The 18523-nt window shown below is 38.4% G+C and overlaps 1 protein-coding gene and 1 pseudogene across 1 annotated transcript in view; both read right to left on the reverse strand.

Moving 5' to 3' along the window:
• The window catches only part of LOC120561588, a 43719-nt pseudogene extending 27720 nt beyond the window's left edge, over positions 1-15999 (reverse strand).
• Positions 1-18523, reverse strand: part of LOC120562507 (phosphatidylinositol 4-kinase beta-like) — a gene marked incomplete in the record, with an annotated part of 334834 nt that overhangs the window by 239807 nt on the left and 76504 nt on the right.

The following is an 18523-nucleotide window of genomic DNA, read 5'->3' on the forward strand; positions in this document are numbered from 1 at the left end:
GCCTCTCTCTTCCTCTCTATCCTCTCTCTCTCTCATCCCCCTCGCTCTCATCCCCCCTCTCTCTCCCCCTCTCTCTCCCTGTCCCTCTCTTTCTCTCTCTCTCTCTCTCTCTCTCTCCTTCTCTCTCCATCCCTCCCTCCCCCTCTCTCTCTCTTTCCCTCTCTCCCTCTCCTTTCCTCTCTATCCCTCTCTTTCTCTCTTGTTTGTTCTATGCAATGGATATAGCTGATAATACGTCTTTTAGTCAATTTATTGAAACTTCCACTTTTGACAGTTTTACAGTTTAGCTTACCGCTTTTCTACAAATGTATTTCAATAAATTATTTTATTAATATATATTATTTATATTTTATTAGTGGTGTTCAACTTTTCAATGAAATTCATACTTATTGAACCAATTTCCACTTTTTCAACTATTCTTCTGCTTCAGCTAAAGACCTCACAATGTTTTACATATGTTGTCATTTTTCAACTTTTATAGCCAACAATTCAGTTTAGCGTCAACTTTGAACTTTTTAACGATTTTCACTTTTTCTAATATTCTCACTATTTCAACTTCTTCTTTCTGATTTTTTAAGCTATTTATCCAGTTAGCTTTAGCAATTCAGCTATTCAGCATTCCCACGCATTTTCTGCAGGAAATGCATTTTCTAGTTTATTCTTATTCCCTACGTTTTTTGGCTCTGTGTAACTTCTGCATACTTTCACCTATTTAAACCATTCAACTTTTAAAATGTTCAGCTCTTTCAGCTAATGATGGGACTTCTTCAACATTTTTTCTATTATTTATACTTTTTTAAATCTTAATCTTTTTTTTAACATTGAAGTCAATGAGAGCTTGCTTCAAATCCTTAAAATCTTCCTTTCCCAAAAGTTTCAGCTCCTTCATACTTTCACCTACAGACACCAAACAAACTTTAAATGTTCACAAAATATTCAGCTATCCGGCTTTATCATTTCAGTTTGATATCTTTTACAGTTTTTGTGAAAAAGCTGTATAAGTTTAGTGATCATTTCAGAATTTTTTATCGATTAAACAGAGTGTGTATGTGGCTTCTTAGAGTGATGATGTCATCATTCAGAGGGTGAAGCTTCAAAAAAATTATCTTTGTCCCTTCTCTATAAATTGCTCGTACACCCACAATTTTTACTTGTCATACACAATTTATACATCAAAACGTAAGTATTTTTGTCTAGTTTAAGAAAATGTGCTCAGCCTTTTACTTTTGGCTGGTTGAGCTTCCAAATGACAAGAGTAACACAACTCCCTCCATTCACTCTCCTGTATAACTTTCCTAGCATTTATAAGCAAAATGCAGAACGAACCACTTTTTTAAATCGCTGATATACCAACATTTTTAAGTTTATCAACATAAATTTTATACCGATATGTTCACAAAGGCCTTGTGGTGCTCAGGATGACGTCATTTGACTGATAGCAGTTATCGTTTTGCCAGTATGAGGCTTTGTTTGAGAGCTTGCTCTCAGTGTCTGAATTGCCTGGTGTGCTACAGGAGACATATTAAGACCAGGTGCGAGTGATCTCATCACAGACATCAAAGAAATGTTTATAAACATAGGCCCAGGCACTTAGTAACCATGACAACCCTTTCACAGACAGTCCACTTTAATACTGTAGTATTCAACTAACTAAACTAACTATGAACATCAGTCTATAGCCTTTGCGTTCCACTTCTGTCTGTCTGTCTCCTTATCTGTCTGTCTCCCTCACTCCCTCCCTCTGTCTGTATCCCTCCTTCCTGTCTCCCTCCCTCTCTTTCTCTATGCCTCCCTCCCTCCTCTCTTTATTCTCTTTCTCTCCTCTCTCTTCTCTCTTCTCCTCTCTTCTCTCATGCTCTTCTTTCTTCTCTATTTCTCTCCTTGTCGCTTTCCTCTCTTTTTCCTCTCCTCTCTTTCCTCACTCTCTCCTCTCTCTTCCCTCCTCTCCTCTCTTATCTCATGCTCTCCTTTCTTCTCTCCTTCTCTTTCCTCTCTTTCTTCTTGTTCAGCCCCATTTTTTTCACCTAATATATTTAACATCTCATATCAGCTAGATTGATGCTTTTTCATTCTATGCAGTGTATATATCTGATAATAATACAAAGTGTTTCTTCTTTCAGCCTTTTCAGGCAATTCATTTCCATTTTCATCTTTAACAGTATTACAGTTCAGCTTCCAGCTTTTCTAACAAGCTCTTTATTTATTTAGGTAATGCCGTTTAGCTCCCAACTCTGAACATTTTCCAGACGTTTCAGCAGTTCAGTGCAATGCATTTGAGCTTTAAGATTTTTCATACAATTTGTTTCATATTTCTGCATATGTGAGTCATTATCAGTTAGAAAATCTACACAGACCTCACAATGTTCTACATATTTTGTCATATTCAACCTTTAAAGCCAACAGTTCAGTTTAGCACAAACTTTTAACTTTTTAATGAATTTCATACTTATTAAACGATTTCCACTTTTTCAACTACTCTCACTACTTCAACTTCTTCTTACGGATTTAAGCTATTCAACCAGTTTAGCTTTAGCAATTCAGCTATCCAGCATTCCCACTCCTTTTCTGCAGGAAATGCATTTTCTAGTTTTTTCTTCTGCTTATTCCCTCTTCCGTACATTTTTTGGCTCTCTGTAACTTCTGCATACTTTCACCTATTTAAACCATTCAACTTTTAAAATGTTCACCTCTTTTAGCTAATGATGGGACTTCTTCAAGTTTTTTTCTACTATTTATACTTTTTAAAATTTTAAGCTTTTTAACACTTTTTTTAACATTGAAGTCAATGAGAGCTTGCTTCAAATCCTTCAAATCTTCCGCTCCCAACATTTTCATTTCCTTCATACTTTCACCTACAAATGCCAAACAAACTTTAAAATGTTCACAAAATATTCAGCTATCCGGCTTTATCTTTTCAGTTTGATATCTTTTACAGTTTTTGTGAAAAAGCTGTTTAAGTTTAGTGATTATTTCAGGAAATTTTATCGATTACACAGAGTGTGTATGTGGCTTCTTAGAGTGATGATGTCATCATCCAGAGTGTGAAGCTTCAAAAAAATTATCTTTGTCCCTTCTCTGTAAATTGCTCGTACACCCATAATTTTTACTTGTAACGGACAATTTATACATCAAAACGTAGGTATTTTTGTCTAGTTTCAAAAAATCTGCTCAGTTTCGTGATACGCCTTTTACATTTGGCTGGTTGAGCTTCCAAACGACAAGATTAACACAACTCCCTCCATTCACTCTCCTGTATAACTTTCTTGGCATTTCCCAGCGAAACGCACAGCGAACCACTTTTTTAAATCGCTGATATGCCCACATTTTTATGTTTATCCACATAAATTTTATACGGATACGTTCAGAAAGGCCTTGTGGTGCTCAGGATGACGTCATGTGACTGATAGCAGTTATCGTTTTGCCAGTCCGAGGCTTTGTTTGAGAGCCCGCTCTCAGTGTCTGAATTGCTGCGGTGTGCTACAGGAGACATTAAGAGCAGGTGCGATCGTTAACAGATCAAAGAGATGTTTATAAACATGGCCCAGGCCCTTAGTAACCATGACAACCCTTTCACAGCCAGTCTACTGATTACTCCAGGCTTGCTGTAGGAGTCAACTAACTAGACTAACTATGATCATCAGTCTATATCATTTGCGTTCCACTTCTGTCTGTCTGTCTGTCTGTCTCCTTATCTGTCTGTGTCTCCCTCCCTCCCTCTGTCTGTATCCCTCCCTCCTGTCTCCCTCTCTTTCTCTATGCCTCCCTCCTTCCTTCTCTTTTCTCTGTCTTCCTCCCTCCTCTGTTCCCCTCCTTCCTTCCTTCAGTCTTCCTCCCTCCTTCTCTCCCTCCCTCTGTCTCTCCCTCCCTCCATCCTTCTCAATCTCTCTCACCTTCCATCACTCCTTTTCTGTCTCTCTCTCTCTCACCCTCCCATCCTCTCTCTCACTCCCTCTCTCCCTTCCTCCTTCTATGTCTCCCTCCAGGGTCATTTGTGATTTCATCCATGTATATAGCCCGTTTCTTTTCAGGCAATATATCCACCTCTCAGCTCTTTAGGGTCATGCTTGTTTGTTCTACCCAATGGATATGGCTGATAATAATACAAAGTCTTTAAACTTTCAGTCTTTTTACTCAATTTTAGTCAAAGTTGCTCTCTTTCTCAATGTTTCTATCTTTCCTCTCCTTTTCCTCTCCTCTTTTTCCTCTCTCTCTCCTTCTCTCTTTATTCTCTTTCTCTCCTCTCTCATCTCCTCTCTTCTCGCATGCTCTTCTTTCTTCTCTATTCCTCTCCTCTCTTTCTTCTTGTTCAGCCCCATTCTTTTCACCTAATATATTTCACATCTCATCTCAGCTAGATTGATGCTTTTTAGTTCTATGCAGTGTATATGTCTGATAATAATACAAAGTATTTCTTCTTTCAGCCTTTTCAGATAATTCATTTGAACTTTCATCTTTAACAGTATTACATTTCAGCTTCCAGCTTTTCTAACAAGCTCTTCACTTATTTAGGTAATGCCGTTTAGCTTCCAACTCTGAAAATGTTTCAGCAGTGCAGTGCAATGCATTTGAGCTTTAAGATTTTTCATACAATTTGTTTCACATTTCTGCATTTGTGAGTCATAATCAGTTAGAAAATATACTCAGACCTCACAATGTTCTACATCTTTAGTCATATTCCACAATTAAAGCCAACGGTTCAGTTTAGTGTCATCTGTTAACTTTTAATGACATTCATACTTATTAAAACGATTTCCACTTTTTCTACTATTCTCACTTCAACTTTTTTTAAGCTATTTACCAAGTTTAGCTTTAGCAATTCAGCTATTCAGCATTCCCACGCATTTTCTGCAGGAAATGCATTTTCTAGTTATTCCGTACGTTATTTGGCTCTCCATAACTTCTGCATAACGCGTCAGCAGCCATTACGCATGCTGTGGAAATGAGGAGTTACAGTTCAGCTTCAAGCTTTTCTAACAATGTATTTTAGCTCTTCACTTAGGTAATGCAGTTTACCTTCCAACCCTGACAATTTTCCTGATTTTTCAGTAGTGCAGTGCAATGCATTTGAGCTTTAAGATTTTTCGTACAATTTGTTTCATATTTCTGCATTTGTGAGTCATTATCAGTTAGAAAATATACTCAGACCTCACAATGTTCTACATCTTTTGTCGTTCAACTTTTAAAGCCAACAGTTCAGTTTAGCATAAGCTTTTAACTTATTAACTTATTAAAACAATTTACACTTTTTCAATAAATCTGTCTCTGAATAGCTGCATTGTGCCACATGTGACATATTAACAGCAGGTGTGGTAATTACAGATCAAAGAAAGGCTTTATTAGGGCTGAAGGAGCATCTGCCATGTATTGAGGGGTCATAGCATAGTGGTATTGACACCTGCTTTTAATGTGGGAGACCAGGGTTCAAATCCCACTGTGATGCATCAATCAATGTGTCCCTGAGCAAGACAGTTAACGACTAGTAGCGATTGGAAGTTGCTCTCTTTCTTTTTTCTCTCTTCTCTCCTCTCTCCTTCTCTCTTTCCTCTCTTTCCTCTTGTTCAGCCCCATTCTTTTCACTTAATATATTTCACATCTCAGCTAGATTGATGCTTTTTCGTTCAATGCAGTGTATATGTCTGATAATAATACAAAGTATTTCTTCTTTCAGCCTATTCAGGTAATTCATTTCAACTTTCATCTTGGACAGTATTACAGTTCAGCTTCAAGCTTTTCTAACAATGTATTTTAGCTCTTCACTTAGGTAATGCAGTTTAACTTCCAACTCTGACAATTTTCCAGATTTTTCGGCAGTGCAGTGCATTTGAGCTTTAAGATTTTGCATACAATTTGTTTCATATTTCTGCATTTGTGAGTCATTATCAGTTAGAAAATATACTCAGACCTCATAACGTTCTACGTCTTTTGTCATTATTCAACTTTTAAAGCCAAAAGTTGAGTTTAGCATAAGCTTTTAACTTTTTAGTGAAATTCATACTTATTAAACCGATTTCCACTTTTTCAACTATTCTCACTACTTCAACTTCTTCTTATGGATTTAAGCTATTCATCCAGTTTGGCTTTAGCAATTCAGCTATTCAGCATTCCCACGCATTTTCTGCAGGATATGCATTTTCTAGTTTTAAGTTTAAAATCATTTAAAGAGATAAGTGTCTCAAGTTTGAGCTTGGCCTGCAGACCGTTTCAGGACCAAGGACCATTGTCTGTACCAGCCTCTGTACTGATAAGAGGTACTTTGAATTGGAGCCGTCTATAAGTCAACTCAATACTAATTTGGCCGATTTGACATATATAATCGGCGGGGCGGGCACTGCCGGCATTCGGACTCCATGACCCATCTGATTGGTGGAGAGCTAACCAGGAAACGGGGAGCAGGATGAGCGTGACTAGAGTCTCTCAAAATCTGATGAAAATCTTTAAACTGACCTTTGTCGATCTGAAATGAAGACAGATTCAGCAATTGTATGGCCTATGTCTCTCTTAAAATGTTTTCAGAAACACGTTTCGGTGAACTATTGAGCCATGACAGTCTGGCTTTGAATTTCCGGAGAAACCAGACCAACGTGACGCGCTCGTCCAATCAGCTGCTGGTTTTCAATTTTGGGCGACAAAACAGATTAGCGCCGCCTGCGCCTGCGTATTACGTCTTGTTGCTTTGGTGTTTGAAGCCCTTTGGGGTCATTTAAGTGTTTTTGCTGTCTCCATTGAGGAGGTGTGTCTTAGGCCAGTTATACACTGCACGTGACATGCGAGCGTGTCAGCCACGTGGTGTGTCCGTTTATATTTTGGCTCCCATGTTAACAGGTTAGAGCTTACACACTGCCAGCGTGAAACGCGCGTCTCAGGCGCGGTTTGAGCCACGCGTGTGGGAAACGCGTGTTGGAAGCGTTTCCAGGCAAAATAGAATACGAAAAGATGTGTATATGTTATTTAGACACGAATGCATATTAATAAATGACATCTTCTTCAAAGTCTAGGATTTGACATCAATGTAGATATAAATGTAATACAAAATTTCAGAGAAAAGATTTTCAAATATTGCACCTGTCATACAGAACGAAATATTCTGTAACATATTTTGCAGTCAATGCTGCCGACGTTGTCTTGCTTTAATCAAATCAGTAGGCTATATATAAATGGTAGGCTAGGCTACGATAACGACGTAGTGTGTGTTCTGAGTGACAGTCCAACATCAGATAGGCTATATAGGTTCTTTACAGCTACACAAAGTTGTTATAAACAGACAGCCCACTTACCCATTTTTCAGAGTTTGAATCTGTAAGCACTATGTCCCGAGATCAGCCCTCCCTGTACCTAGCAGCAGGAGCAGCGCCGCGTCAGACACGCTTCTGGTGTGTAGGACACAGAAAAATCCACGCAGCTGACACGCAGCTCAGACGCAACAGAGACGCCACGCTCGCGCGCCACGTGCAGTGTGCAACCGGCCTTAACTTCTACCTCCTGTTTGCAGGTTAGTAATCAGAGCAACTCAGCTCAGTTGGGTCTGTTGTGCTGAGGCCACTTCAGCTGCAGTATCCTCTGACAGGCTTGATCCCACCAAGTAGCTCATCCAATCAAATCAAAGCATTGACGGCAATGCTGCTGCCAGTTCTGCTGTTATTTACCTTTTTGTTTTTCTTCTAGAAATAGCAAAGTCGGTAGCCTTTCCTCATTAGCGGAAGTATAAACAGTTACAGCGCTCTCATGACGTCACATTTGCACGCGACAGCTCAGCTGCAGCTACTGAAAAAAGGCCCTTACCCTTTCCGTGAGGTAGCATGGATGAGGACTCAGTTGTATGTTTTCTGTTAGAGTCCTGATTAGAAATACTCAAGTGGGACATGCTCACCTCGGCCTTGACCAGAGCGAGAAGAGCGTAAGCTGTGGCCTCCAGTGTGTAAACGTGTCCCTTAGGTATTGGCCAGTGGGACCTCTCTGAGGAAGACATACACAAATATCTTTATATTACAATGCTTTACCTGAAACAAAATTAATTCAGTAATAATTTCCCAATTCCTGATCTTAAAATATTGAATTTTATAGAGATAAAATTAAAAATAAATTAAAATGTGCTTACTTAAAAGAATTTTAACTACCGGTAATTGTTTTATCGTTTTAAGACCATTTAAGCAGAAATTAACATAGAGGCTACATGAGAGCCCGACTGAATGTAGTCAATTGAAGCAATAAATTCCTCAGTGCTATATTGACCTAGCCTGACTCCGCCCTCTTATGTACTTCTGCTCAATTTTAATTTTCCTTCAGTACGTCATCAGGGTTTGTGGTATATTTGTGGGTTTTCTCCGGTCAAATCTTTGCCGGTCCAATCAGTGAACAGAGGGAGTGGCTGAGAACGATGGCGTTGAGGTCGTGCGCTAGTTTGAGTTGTAGTTCCGTAATGGCGGCGGAGAACGATGCGAGCAAAGCCATTCGGTCCGTTGTGGCAACGCTGCCGAATATCCAGAAGTTAAAGCCCGAGCAAGAACAGTCTTTGCTGAGTTGTGTTGGTGGCCATGATGTTGTGGCCCTCCTCCCCACGGGGTTTGGCAACAGTTTGATTTTCCAGCTCGCTCTGTTAGTGGTGAAGGAGTTGGCTGAGGCTAACGCTAGCTATGCTAAGGCTAACACTAGCAATGCTAAGCTGACATCACGACCAAACATTAGCGATTGGTTATGGCAGATCCAGAGTGGCTCTGGGCAGATCCAATAGTTTTAAACTTCAACAGAGTACCCGCCTTCAAGGAAGTTAACACTTGTCAATGGAGAGTGGCCAGACTCTCTGTACTAATGAAATGGACCAGAGTCTGGTAGGACCAGGCTAGTCTGGACCAGAGTCTGGTAGGACCAGGTTAGAGTACCAGAAACTGGTAGGACCAGGCTAGTGTACCAGAGTGTGGTAGGACCAGGCTAATTTATTTAAGGTTTTTCCAGCTGGCAAGCCAACAGAGAGTTGCTAGACAGCCCTACGGTGCGTCTAGATATCTAGGCTACAAACCAGGACCCTATATGGCTGAAAAAAGTTCTGGTGGACAGGTCCACCACAGGTTTAGTTTAAAAATGTTGCTGTGTGACGACACCTGTGGAAGCAAACTTGTAGAGGATCTCCTTGTTCAGTTTGTTTTCATTGGCCAGGGCATATGACGTCATGGCAACAGCATATGGGTTGGTGAGGTGGGGCAGACGCCTTTCCAGATACTTCACTGCTTTGTTTATACGGCCTGGCAGACTCTGGACAGAAGGAAAAGAAAGGAAGGAGAGTGTAAGCATAAAAGGCTGTCAGATGGGTCAGATAACAGTAGTGCATCTATTTCAAATATCCACTTCTGATCAGGAATGCCAGAGCATTTTAACCTTGGACAATAGCTGAGACTGGATTGAAAGGCAGCAAGATATTTTGATGCCTCGCTTCGACATGTCAACAATCACATTACCTCAAAAATGAAGCCTCAATAAAGGGGAACTATGCAGGCTTTTTAGCTAAATTTACCTTAACTGAACAGCTTCGGAGTCATTTATATATATTTATATATACAGTGCCTTGCGAAAGTATTCGGCCCCCTTGAACTTTTCGACCTTTTGCCACATTTCAGGCCTCAAACATAAAGATATAAAACTGTAATTTTTTGTGAAGAATCAACAACAAGTGGGACACAATCATGAAGTGGAACGAAATTTATTGGATATTTCAAACCTTTTAAACAAATAAAAAACTGAAATATTGGGCGTGCAAAATTATTCAGCCCCCTTAAGTTAATACTTTGTAGCACCACCTTTTGCTGCGATTACAGCTGTAAGTCGCTTGGGGTATGTCTCTATCAGTTTTGCACATCGAGAGACTGACATTTTTGCCCATTCCTCCTTGCAAAACAGCTCGAGCTCAGTGAGGTTGGATGGAGAGCGTTTGTGAACAGCAGTTTTCAGTTCTTTCCACAGATTCTCGATTGGATTCAGGTCTGGACTTTGACTTGGCCATTCTAACACCTGGATATGTTTATTTGTGAACCATTCCATTGTAGATTTTGCTTTATGTTTTGGATCATTGTCTTGTTGGAAGACAAATCTCCGTCCCAGGCTCAGGTCTTTTGCAGACTCCATCAGGTTTTCTTCCAGAATGGTCCTGTATTTGGCTCCATCCATCTTCCCATCAATTTTAACCATCTTCCCTGTCCCTGCTGAAGAAAAGCAGGCCCAAACCATGATGCTGCCACCACCATGTTTGACAGTGGGGATGGTGTTCAGGGTGATGAGCTGTGTTGCTTTTACGCCAAACATAACGTTTTGCATTGTTGCCAAAAAGTTCGATTTTGGTTTCATCTGACCACAGCACCTTCTTCCACATGTTTGGTGTGTCTCCCAGGTGGCTTTTGGCAAACTTTAAACTACACTTTTTATGGATATCTTTAAGAAATGGCTTTCTTCTTGCCACTCTTCCATAAAGGCCAGATTTGTGCAGTATATCACTGATTGTTGTCCTATGGACAGAGTCTCCCAGCTCAGTGCTGTAGATCTCTGCAGTTCATCCAGAGTGATCATGGGCCTCTTGGCTGCATCTCTGATCAGTCTTCTCATTGTATGAGCTGAAAGTTTAGAGGGATGGCCGGGTCTTCGTAGATTTGTAGTGGTCTGATACTCCTTCCATTTCAATATTATCGCTTGCACAGTGCTCCTTGGGATGTTTAAAGCTTGGGAAATCTTTTTGTATCCAAATCCAGCTTTAAACTTCTCCACAACAGTATCTCGGACCTGCCTGGTGTGTTCCTTGTTCTTCATGATGCTCTCTGCGCTTTACACGGACCTCTGAGACTATCACAGAGCAGGTGCATTTATACGGAGACTTGATTACACACAGCTGGATTCTATTTATCATCATTAGTCATTTAGGTCAACATTGGATCATTCAGAGATCCTCACTGAACTTCTGGAGAGAGTTTGCTGCACTGAAAGTAAAGGGGCTGAATAATTTTGCGCACGCACTTTTTCAGTTTTTATTTGTTAAAAAGTTTGAAATAGCCAATGAATTTCGTTCCACTTCATAATTGGGACCCACTTGTTGTTGATTCTTCACAAAAAATTACAGTTTTATATCTTTATGTTTGAGGCCTGAAATGTGGCAAAAGGTCGAAACGTTCAAGGGGGCCGAATACTTTCGCAAGGCACTGTATATATATATATATATGTTTTTCAGGTTAATGGTGGTGACCCGGGAAGTATGGCGTGATATCAGGTTTCGCCATGCACCGAACTGCTTCACAGTGATAAGAACAAGGTAGCGATGGAGTTTTTCACACTATCGTCATGGCTGAGCCGGCAAAAAGGAAGCAGAAAGTTAGGAGAGCATTGTCTGAGTCAGATACGAGTAAACAGGAGTTGTAGGGGGGGCTCTATAGAGAAACCTGTAGGGGGGCTCTATAGATAAACCTGTAGGGGGAGCTCTATAGATAAACCTGTAGGGGGGAGCCCTATAGAGAAACCTGTAGGGGGGCTCTATAGAGAAACCTGTAGGGGGAGCTCTATAGAGAAACATGTAGGGGAGCTCTATAGAGAAACCTGTAGGGGAGCTCTATAGAGAAACCTGTAGGGGGGCTCTATAGATAAACCTGTAGGGGAGCTCTATATAGAAACCTGTAGGGGGGCTCTATAGATAAACCAGTAGGGTTGCTCTATAGAGAAACCTGTAGGGGAGCTCTATAGAGAAACATGTAGGGGAGCTCTATAGAGAAACCTGTAGGGGGGGGCTCTATAGAGAAACCTGTAGGGGAGCTCTATAGAGAAACCTGTAGGGGGCTCTATAGAGAAACCTGTCAGCAAAAAGAGAGAAAATAGAGAAGAAATGGCCCAAAACTGCATAGCGCCCCTTTAAGGTCCACTCGTGTCAGAGGGGTGTCAGTGGTGTGAAGATGGGATGTCTTTGTTAATCTGCTACAGTATTTAAAAGCAGAGATGTAGACTGTCGAAGAGGGGTCACGTTTTATAATACAACCTTTCATTAGCAAATATGTCTCCATTTTGAATGTGTCAATTGCTTCAAAAGAATCCTTTTAGCAAAATTGACCATCACTAAACCCCTTGCTCTGGGGAGCTGGGGACCTTTTGATCCAGTACGGGAATGTGGTCGGAGCGACAGTCTTCATGCAAGCATTTTTTTAACGGTTATAAAATTAAAGAAAGAAAAGAAAAATGTAAGGAATGGATTAAACCATGTCTTTATCTGCTCTAGGGTTGGGTATGGTTTGGATTTTTTCCGATACCGGTGCTAAAACAACACTATTAAAACGGTGCCGGTGCCGAAACGGTGCCTGAACCAATACTTTTTAAGAAAGTAAAAAATAAAAGAAAAAAGAAGGGTAGTAAACAACAGTTGGCAACATTTAAGAATGGCTTGTTTATTGTTAAGGCCATATGGTCAAAATGTAATTATTTAATAATAATGTAATAACTAAAACTTCTAACAATGACTTATTTCACCAGTAAATTGCTGTTGAAAGACAAAAACAACCACCGGATGGGAAAAGGGTATTTTACAATAACTTTGAATGCACCAGCGAGGCTTACTAGTTTCAAGTGAACGCACCATCTATGTTGTTGTGTTTTAATCCAGCTGCTAGCTAACGGTGGGCTAACGTTACCTGCTGTCGAGTGTATTACGGAGCATCAGAGAGCAGCGCAGAAGGCATATCAGTGGCACCTAAATAAGGCACCCAAATCTGTGTTGCTATTTGGTCCAGTAGATACCGGTCGTTAAGGCCCCGGTGCCGTATTAGTACCAGGTCTCGGTACCCAACCCTAGCTCTAACTGAGGTGCCGTTGAGCAAGGCCCTTAACCCCAACCAATCCAGTGGAGCTGCTCAGTGGCCAGCAGCTCAGACTGTGGTGGTACTGGGCAGCTTCCAGGTATGAATGTGATCGGATCAGACTGTGGTTGTACTGGGCAGCTTCCAGTATGAATGTGATCAGATCAGACTGTGGTGGTACTGGGCAGCTTCCAGTATGAATGTGATCAGATCAGACTGTGGAGGTACTGGGCAGCTTCCAGGTATAAATGTGGAAAAAAAACAAACAAAAAATCGTTAGCATGTCTGAGAAACATTACCTGGTGGTAACTGAATGGTAATTCCAATGCCAAAGAGCACATCATGAAAACTACATTAATGTAAGTGGCTAATAATAATGTTTAAAAAAAGACTAAAATGACTAGCACATTAACTTTGTGTCGCTCATCACTAGTGTGGAGTCTGTAAATGAAATGAAAGAGGTGAGGGAAAAAGAGAAACCATTGTTTGCAGATGAAGTACTCACATTAACAAAGGCAGCACATCGTGTGCGAGACTCCTGCATGGCAATGAGGCAGAAGGCCGTCATGGAGGCATCTGAATCTGCGCCTCTCACATCACCCTACACACACACACACACAAACACACACACATTTTTTCATATTCATATTAAAGTATGTAATTGTATTAATCTCAATCAGATGTTTTTGTAGCACCAAGATTAAGATTAGATGTCAATGACATCAGTTTACGCACAATCATCTCTCCGTGTCTAACAGTTCCAACTTCTGTAAACATGCCGTCATCTTCCTGTGTGTTGAGAATCAGAAACTTGATGGCTTCACAGATGTGTTCTCTTTGCACTGCCACCAGATTGTCAGCCATGGCAAACACCTTGGCAATATACGCTGTCAGCCTTAGAGAGGAGAGGAGAATGTGTAGTAGTTTAGTTTGTACCAATGTATATGCACATGTAATACACCAGTCATTCCCAAACTGTGGTCCACTGACAACTAGTGGTGCGTGAGGGTACTGCAGCTACCCTCACGTACTGCAAAATAATAGTTCTTTAACCTTCATTTTACCAGGAAATTCCAATAAAAATTAAGAATATGTAACTTGTGACTTGTAAAACTGTGAAGATAAATAAACACCAAAGGTTTTGAAATGTTGACTATATCCAAGTGTTCTTATTACTGTATAGATTTAATACTCCATTGCTATGGAAATAAGCCTGTTGTTCAAATGAACCTGATCATGCCCTTGGGCGCTTGAGTGAATACATAAATTAAATATGTGGCAGCCGTTGTGTGCAGTAAACTTTCTTTTAACGAGCCTGTTGTACTGATGCAACGACCAGTTATAGTTTTAGTGCCAGTAGGCCTATTAAGAGGTGCAGATTAATTCAGGTAGGACTGTGTGGAGACATATTTTATTATGCGTATTATGAGGTGGTCCACGAAAATTCTTGATTACAAATAGTGGTCCACACACAGAAAAAGTTTGAAAACCACTGTAATACACCATTGTCACATAGTCAGGATCTAAGTTAGAGGAGGATGTGTGAGCAATTATGTATCATGGATGTTTTGGATGCCTCACCAGGTGCTGCTTGCTCTTTGACGCCAAACAGCAAAAGACCCATTTTTTTTACGGAAGACAAGCTCATTCTGGTAGCCTGGACACAAACAGCACACACAACCAGTTTGAGAAGTCTTGTTAAATTTTTTCTCTGTGATTATAGAGTATTTGGCATAGGTTTTTGCTTGTACTGACAATCTTGGTTAAGACATGGTAGTCTAAGGGCCCTATTTTAATGATCTGAAACGCAAGTATCAAATGCAAGTAGCTTTGTGGGCGGATCTCGCTCTTTACCAGCGGGATAAATGACTCTTGCACCCGACGCAAATTTAAAATGGGTTGGTCTGAAGTAGCTACATTACTATCAGGTGTGGTTTGGGCGTAACGCAATAAACCAATCAGAGCGTTATCTCACATTCCCTTTAAAAGCAGGCGAACTCGTTCCATGGCACACGCTCTTAATACATCCATGGGCGCACACCAGGAACGGTTCACAGCCGAGGAGACAGACGTTCACTATTGATTTTTTTTTTTTGACAAAATGTAAATAAAGAAATGTCACAAAATCATACTCTCCCGATGTTTTGGGCTCACTCTCACTGAATTACGAGGTTATGAATGCATGGTGATATCTTTGCAATGTAGTCTAACATTAGACCGAGAGGACCTCACTATAGACGATGCAGCTCTTCTGTCTGTCCTCTCTCGTGCTGCTGCTGGGGCATTTGGGTTAAGGGGCATCAGCACATGCAGTTCAACATCACATCTCCTTAGGTCGACTAATATTTCCTCATTTATGTCATCAACACATCCATGATTCATGGAAATGTTGTGTAAAACAAGGTCATATGTTTCCATGCATTTATGTATGGTTTGCAAAAATGGGAAACGCTGGGTCCGTGTAGACGAGAGAAGCAAAGTGTATGCGCAGTGTGCACACTCTACATTACAGCCAAGCATGCACCCTTAAAATAGCATCTGAATAATGCCACACTGACTTTAGACTAGCACCACTGACTTTAGACTAGCACCACTGACTTTAGACCAGGTTTTTCCTGGTCTGTGGCGGAATTGTTTTCTGAAACTGCAAACAGGGAACATTTGTGCTGAAACCTGCCTCCTGTTTTTGATGAACCGCCCCCGCGAGCGCAAGGAAAAAATAGGAATGATTTGTGCGTTGGTGTACAAAGTCAATTGCGCTGGGTGCAAGATAGGGCCCTATGAGTCTATGTGTTGCTTTGAGACTATTAATTCTCAGTGCCCCTAGCTTGTATATCTGGGGCAGGGATGGCATGCATTACTGTCTGACCACACTGCCTTTTTGATACCAAGTCTACCAATCAGAAACTTTCACACGGAGGAGAATCATCCAACTATTACGATTTCTGGTATCTGTGGAAATAAATACATCTTTGAGCTCACCGGTCTTGATGCGTTGGAGGGCTTCGTTACGTTTCTGAAAGCCCACAGTTTCCCATTGGTTGGTTTTGTCCAAATATGTGGCTGCAATGACTGGTAGCGTCATCTTAGCAATGTTTTCCTCTCCACTGCCGCTGGGCTGGACGATCAGAGTACCCATAGAGTTCCCACTAATGGCATTCTCCACCAGCGCAGAAACTTGTTCTCTACCTGACACACACACATATACACATACATACATATATATATATATATATATATACACATATATATATATATATATATATACACATATACACATATATATATATATATATACACATATATAAATATATATACATATATATATACACATATATATATACACATATATACATATATATATACACATATATATATACATATATATATATATATACACATATATATATATACACATATATACATATATATATACACATATGTAATAATACACATATATATATATACATATATATATACACATTATATATATACTATATATGCATATGTAATGAATATATATATATACACATATGTATATATATGCATATATATATATATAATACACATATATATATAATAATATATATATATATACACATATATATATATATATATAATAATATATGTATATATGTCTATACACATATATATATATACACACATATATGTATATATGCACATATATATATATATGCATATATATGTATATATATATATATACATATATATATAATAATATATATATATATGCATAATAACACATATATATATATTACACATATATATATAATAATATACATATATATATATGCACATATATAATAATATGTATACATTATGTATATATGTATATATATTATATGTAATAATAATAATATAATACATATGTATTTATATGACGTATGTATATGCACATATACACACATGTAATATATGTTTATATATGTATATATATATGGTATGTGTATGTATAATATGTATGTAATACATACATGTATATAATAATATGCACCTTAATATAATAATAATAACACTTTTTATATGATGTATGTATGTGTATGTAATAATATGGTATATATATGTATGTAATATATAATACTACGCATATATGCCACATATATATGTACACATGTATGTGCATGTATGTCTATGTTGTAATAATAATATATAATAATATGTATGCACATATAATACATATGTGTGCATGTATGTATGCACGTAATATATGTATATGCATGTATGTACGTAATATGCCTTAATATGCATGCGTAATATATAATACGTATGGTACATGTAATGCACGTATGTGCACATGTATGTGTATGTAATATGCATGTATGCATGTAATATGCATGTATGCATACATAATATTTATGTATGTAATACATGTAATATACATATATGTATAATATGTGCACATATATATATGTATGCATGTAATAATGCATGTATGTAATAATAATATGTATATATGTAATATGTATGCTGTATATGCATATATGTATATGTGTATATGCATATGCATGTATGTGTATGTGTATGCATACGTATGTATGCACGTAATATATGTAATAATATGCATGTGTGTATGTATGTATGCATGTAATATGTAATAATGACATGTATGTAATAATGCATATGTATGCATGTATGTATATGTGTAATATGCACTGTATGTATATGATATGTACATGTACATGTATATGCATATGTCACATATGTATATGTATACATGTATGCATATGCATGTATGTATGCATGTGTATGTGCATGTATGCATATATGTGCTATGTAATATGTATGCATGTATAATATATATGCATATATGCATATGTATATACTGTATGTACACATGTATGTATGCATGTATGCACATATGTATATGTATGTACTATGCATATGTATATGTGTAATATGTATATATGCACGTATGTATGCATATATGCACATGTATATGCTATATACATGCATATGTATGTATGCAGTTTGCATGTATATGCATGTAATATATATGCACATATGTACACATATATGCATATATATGCATATGTACATGTATGCATATGTATGCATATATATGCATATGTATGCATGTATGCATGTAATATAATATGTATGTATGTAATATATAATAATAATATGCAGCCTTATATATGCATGTAATATGCATGTATGTGTGGTATGCATGTAATAATAGTATGTATATGTATGCATATATATGCATGTAATACGTGTAGTATGTATGCATATATATGATGCATGTATATGTATGTCACATATGTATATATGTACTGCATATGTAATAAAACATATATGCATGCATACGCATGTATAATAATATGTATGCATGTATATATAATAATACTTATCGTATATGCATGTCATGCAAGTATGTATGCATGAGTATGTATATAGTGCATGTATGTATAGTATGTAGTATATGCATATATATGCATGTATATGCATATGTGTACACATGTATGTATGTGTATGCATACATATGCATGCAGTGTAATAATATGCATGTGCACTAATATGCACATATGTATGTGGAATGCATGTATATATATATATACTAATATGTATGCACGTATGTATGCACATGTATGTGCATGCACACATCTGTAATATGCACACACATGTATGTATATGTAATAATATGCGCATGTAATATGTATGCACACATGTGTATGTGTATATGATACGTGACA

The sequence above is a fragment of the Perca fluviatilis genome, chromosome 7, assembly GCF_010015445.1.
Source record: "Perca fluviatilis chromosome 7, GENO_Pfluv_1.0, whole genome shotgun sequence".
Lineage (NCBI taxonomy): Eukaryota > Metazoa > Chordata > Actinopteri > Perciformes > Percidae > Perca > Perca fluviatilis.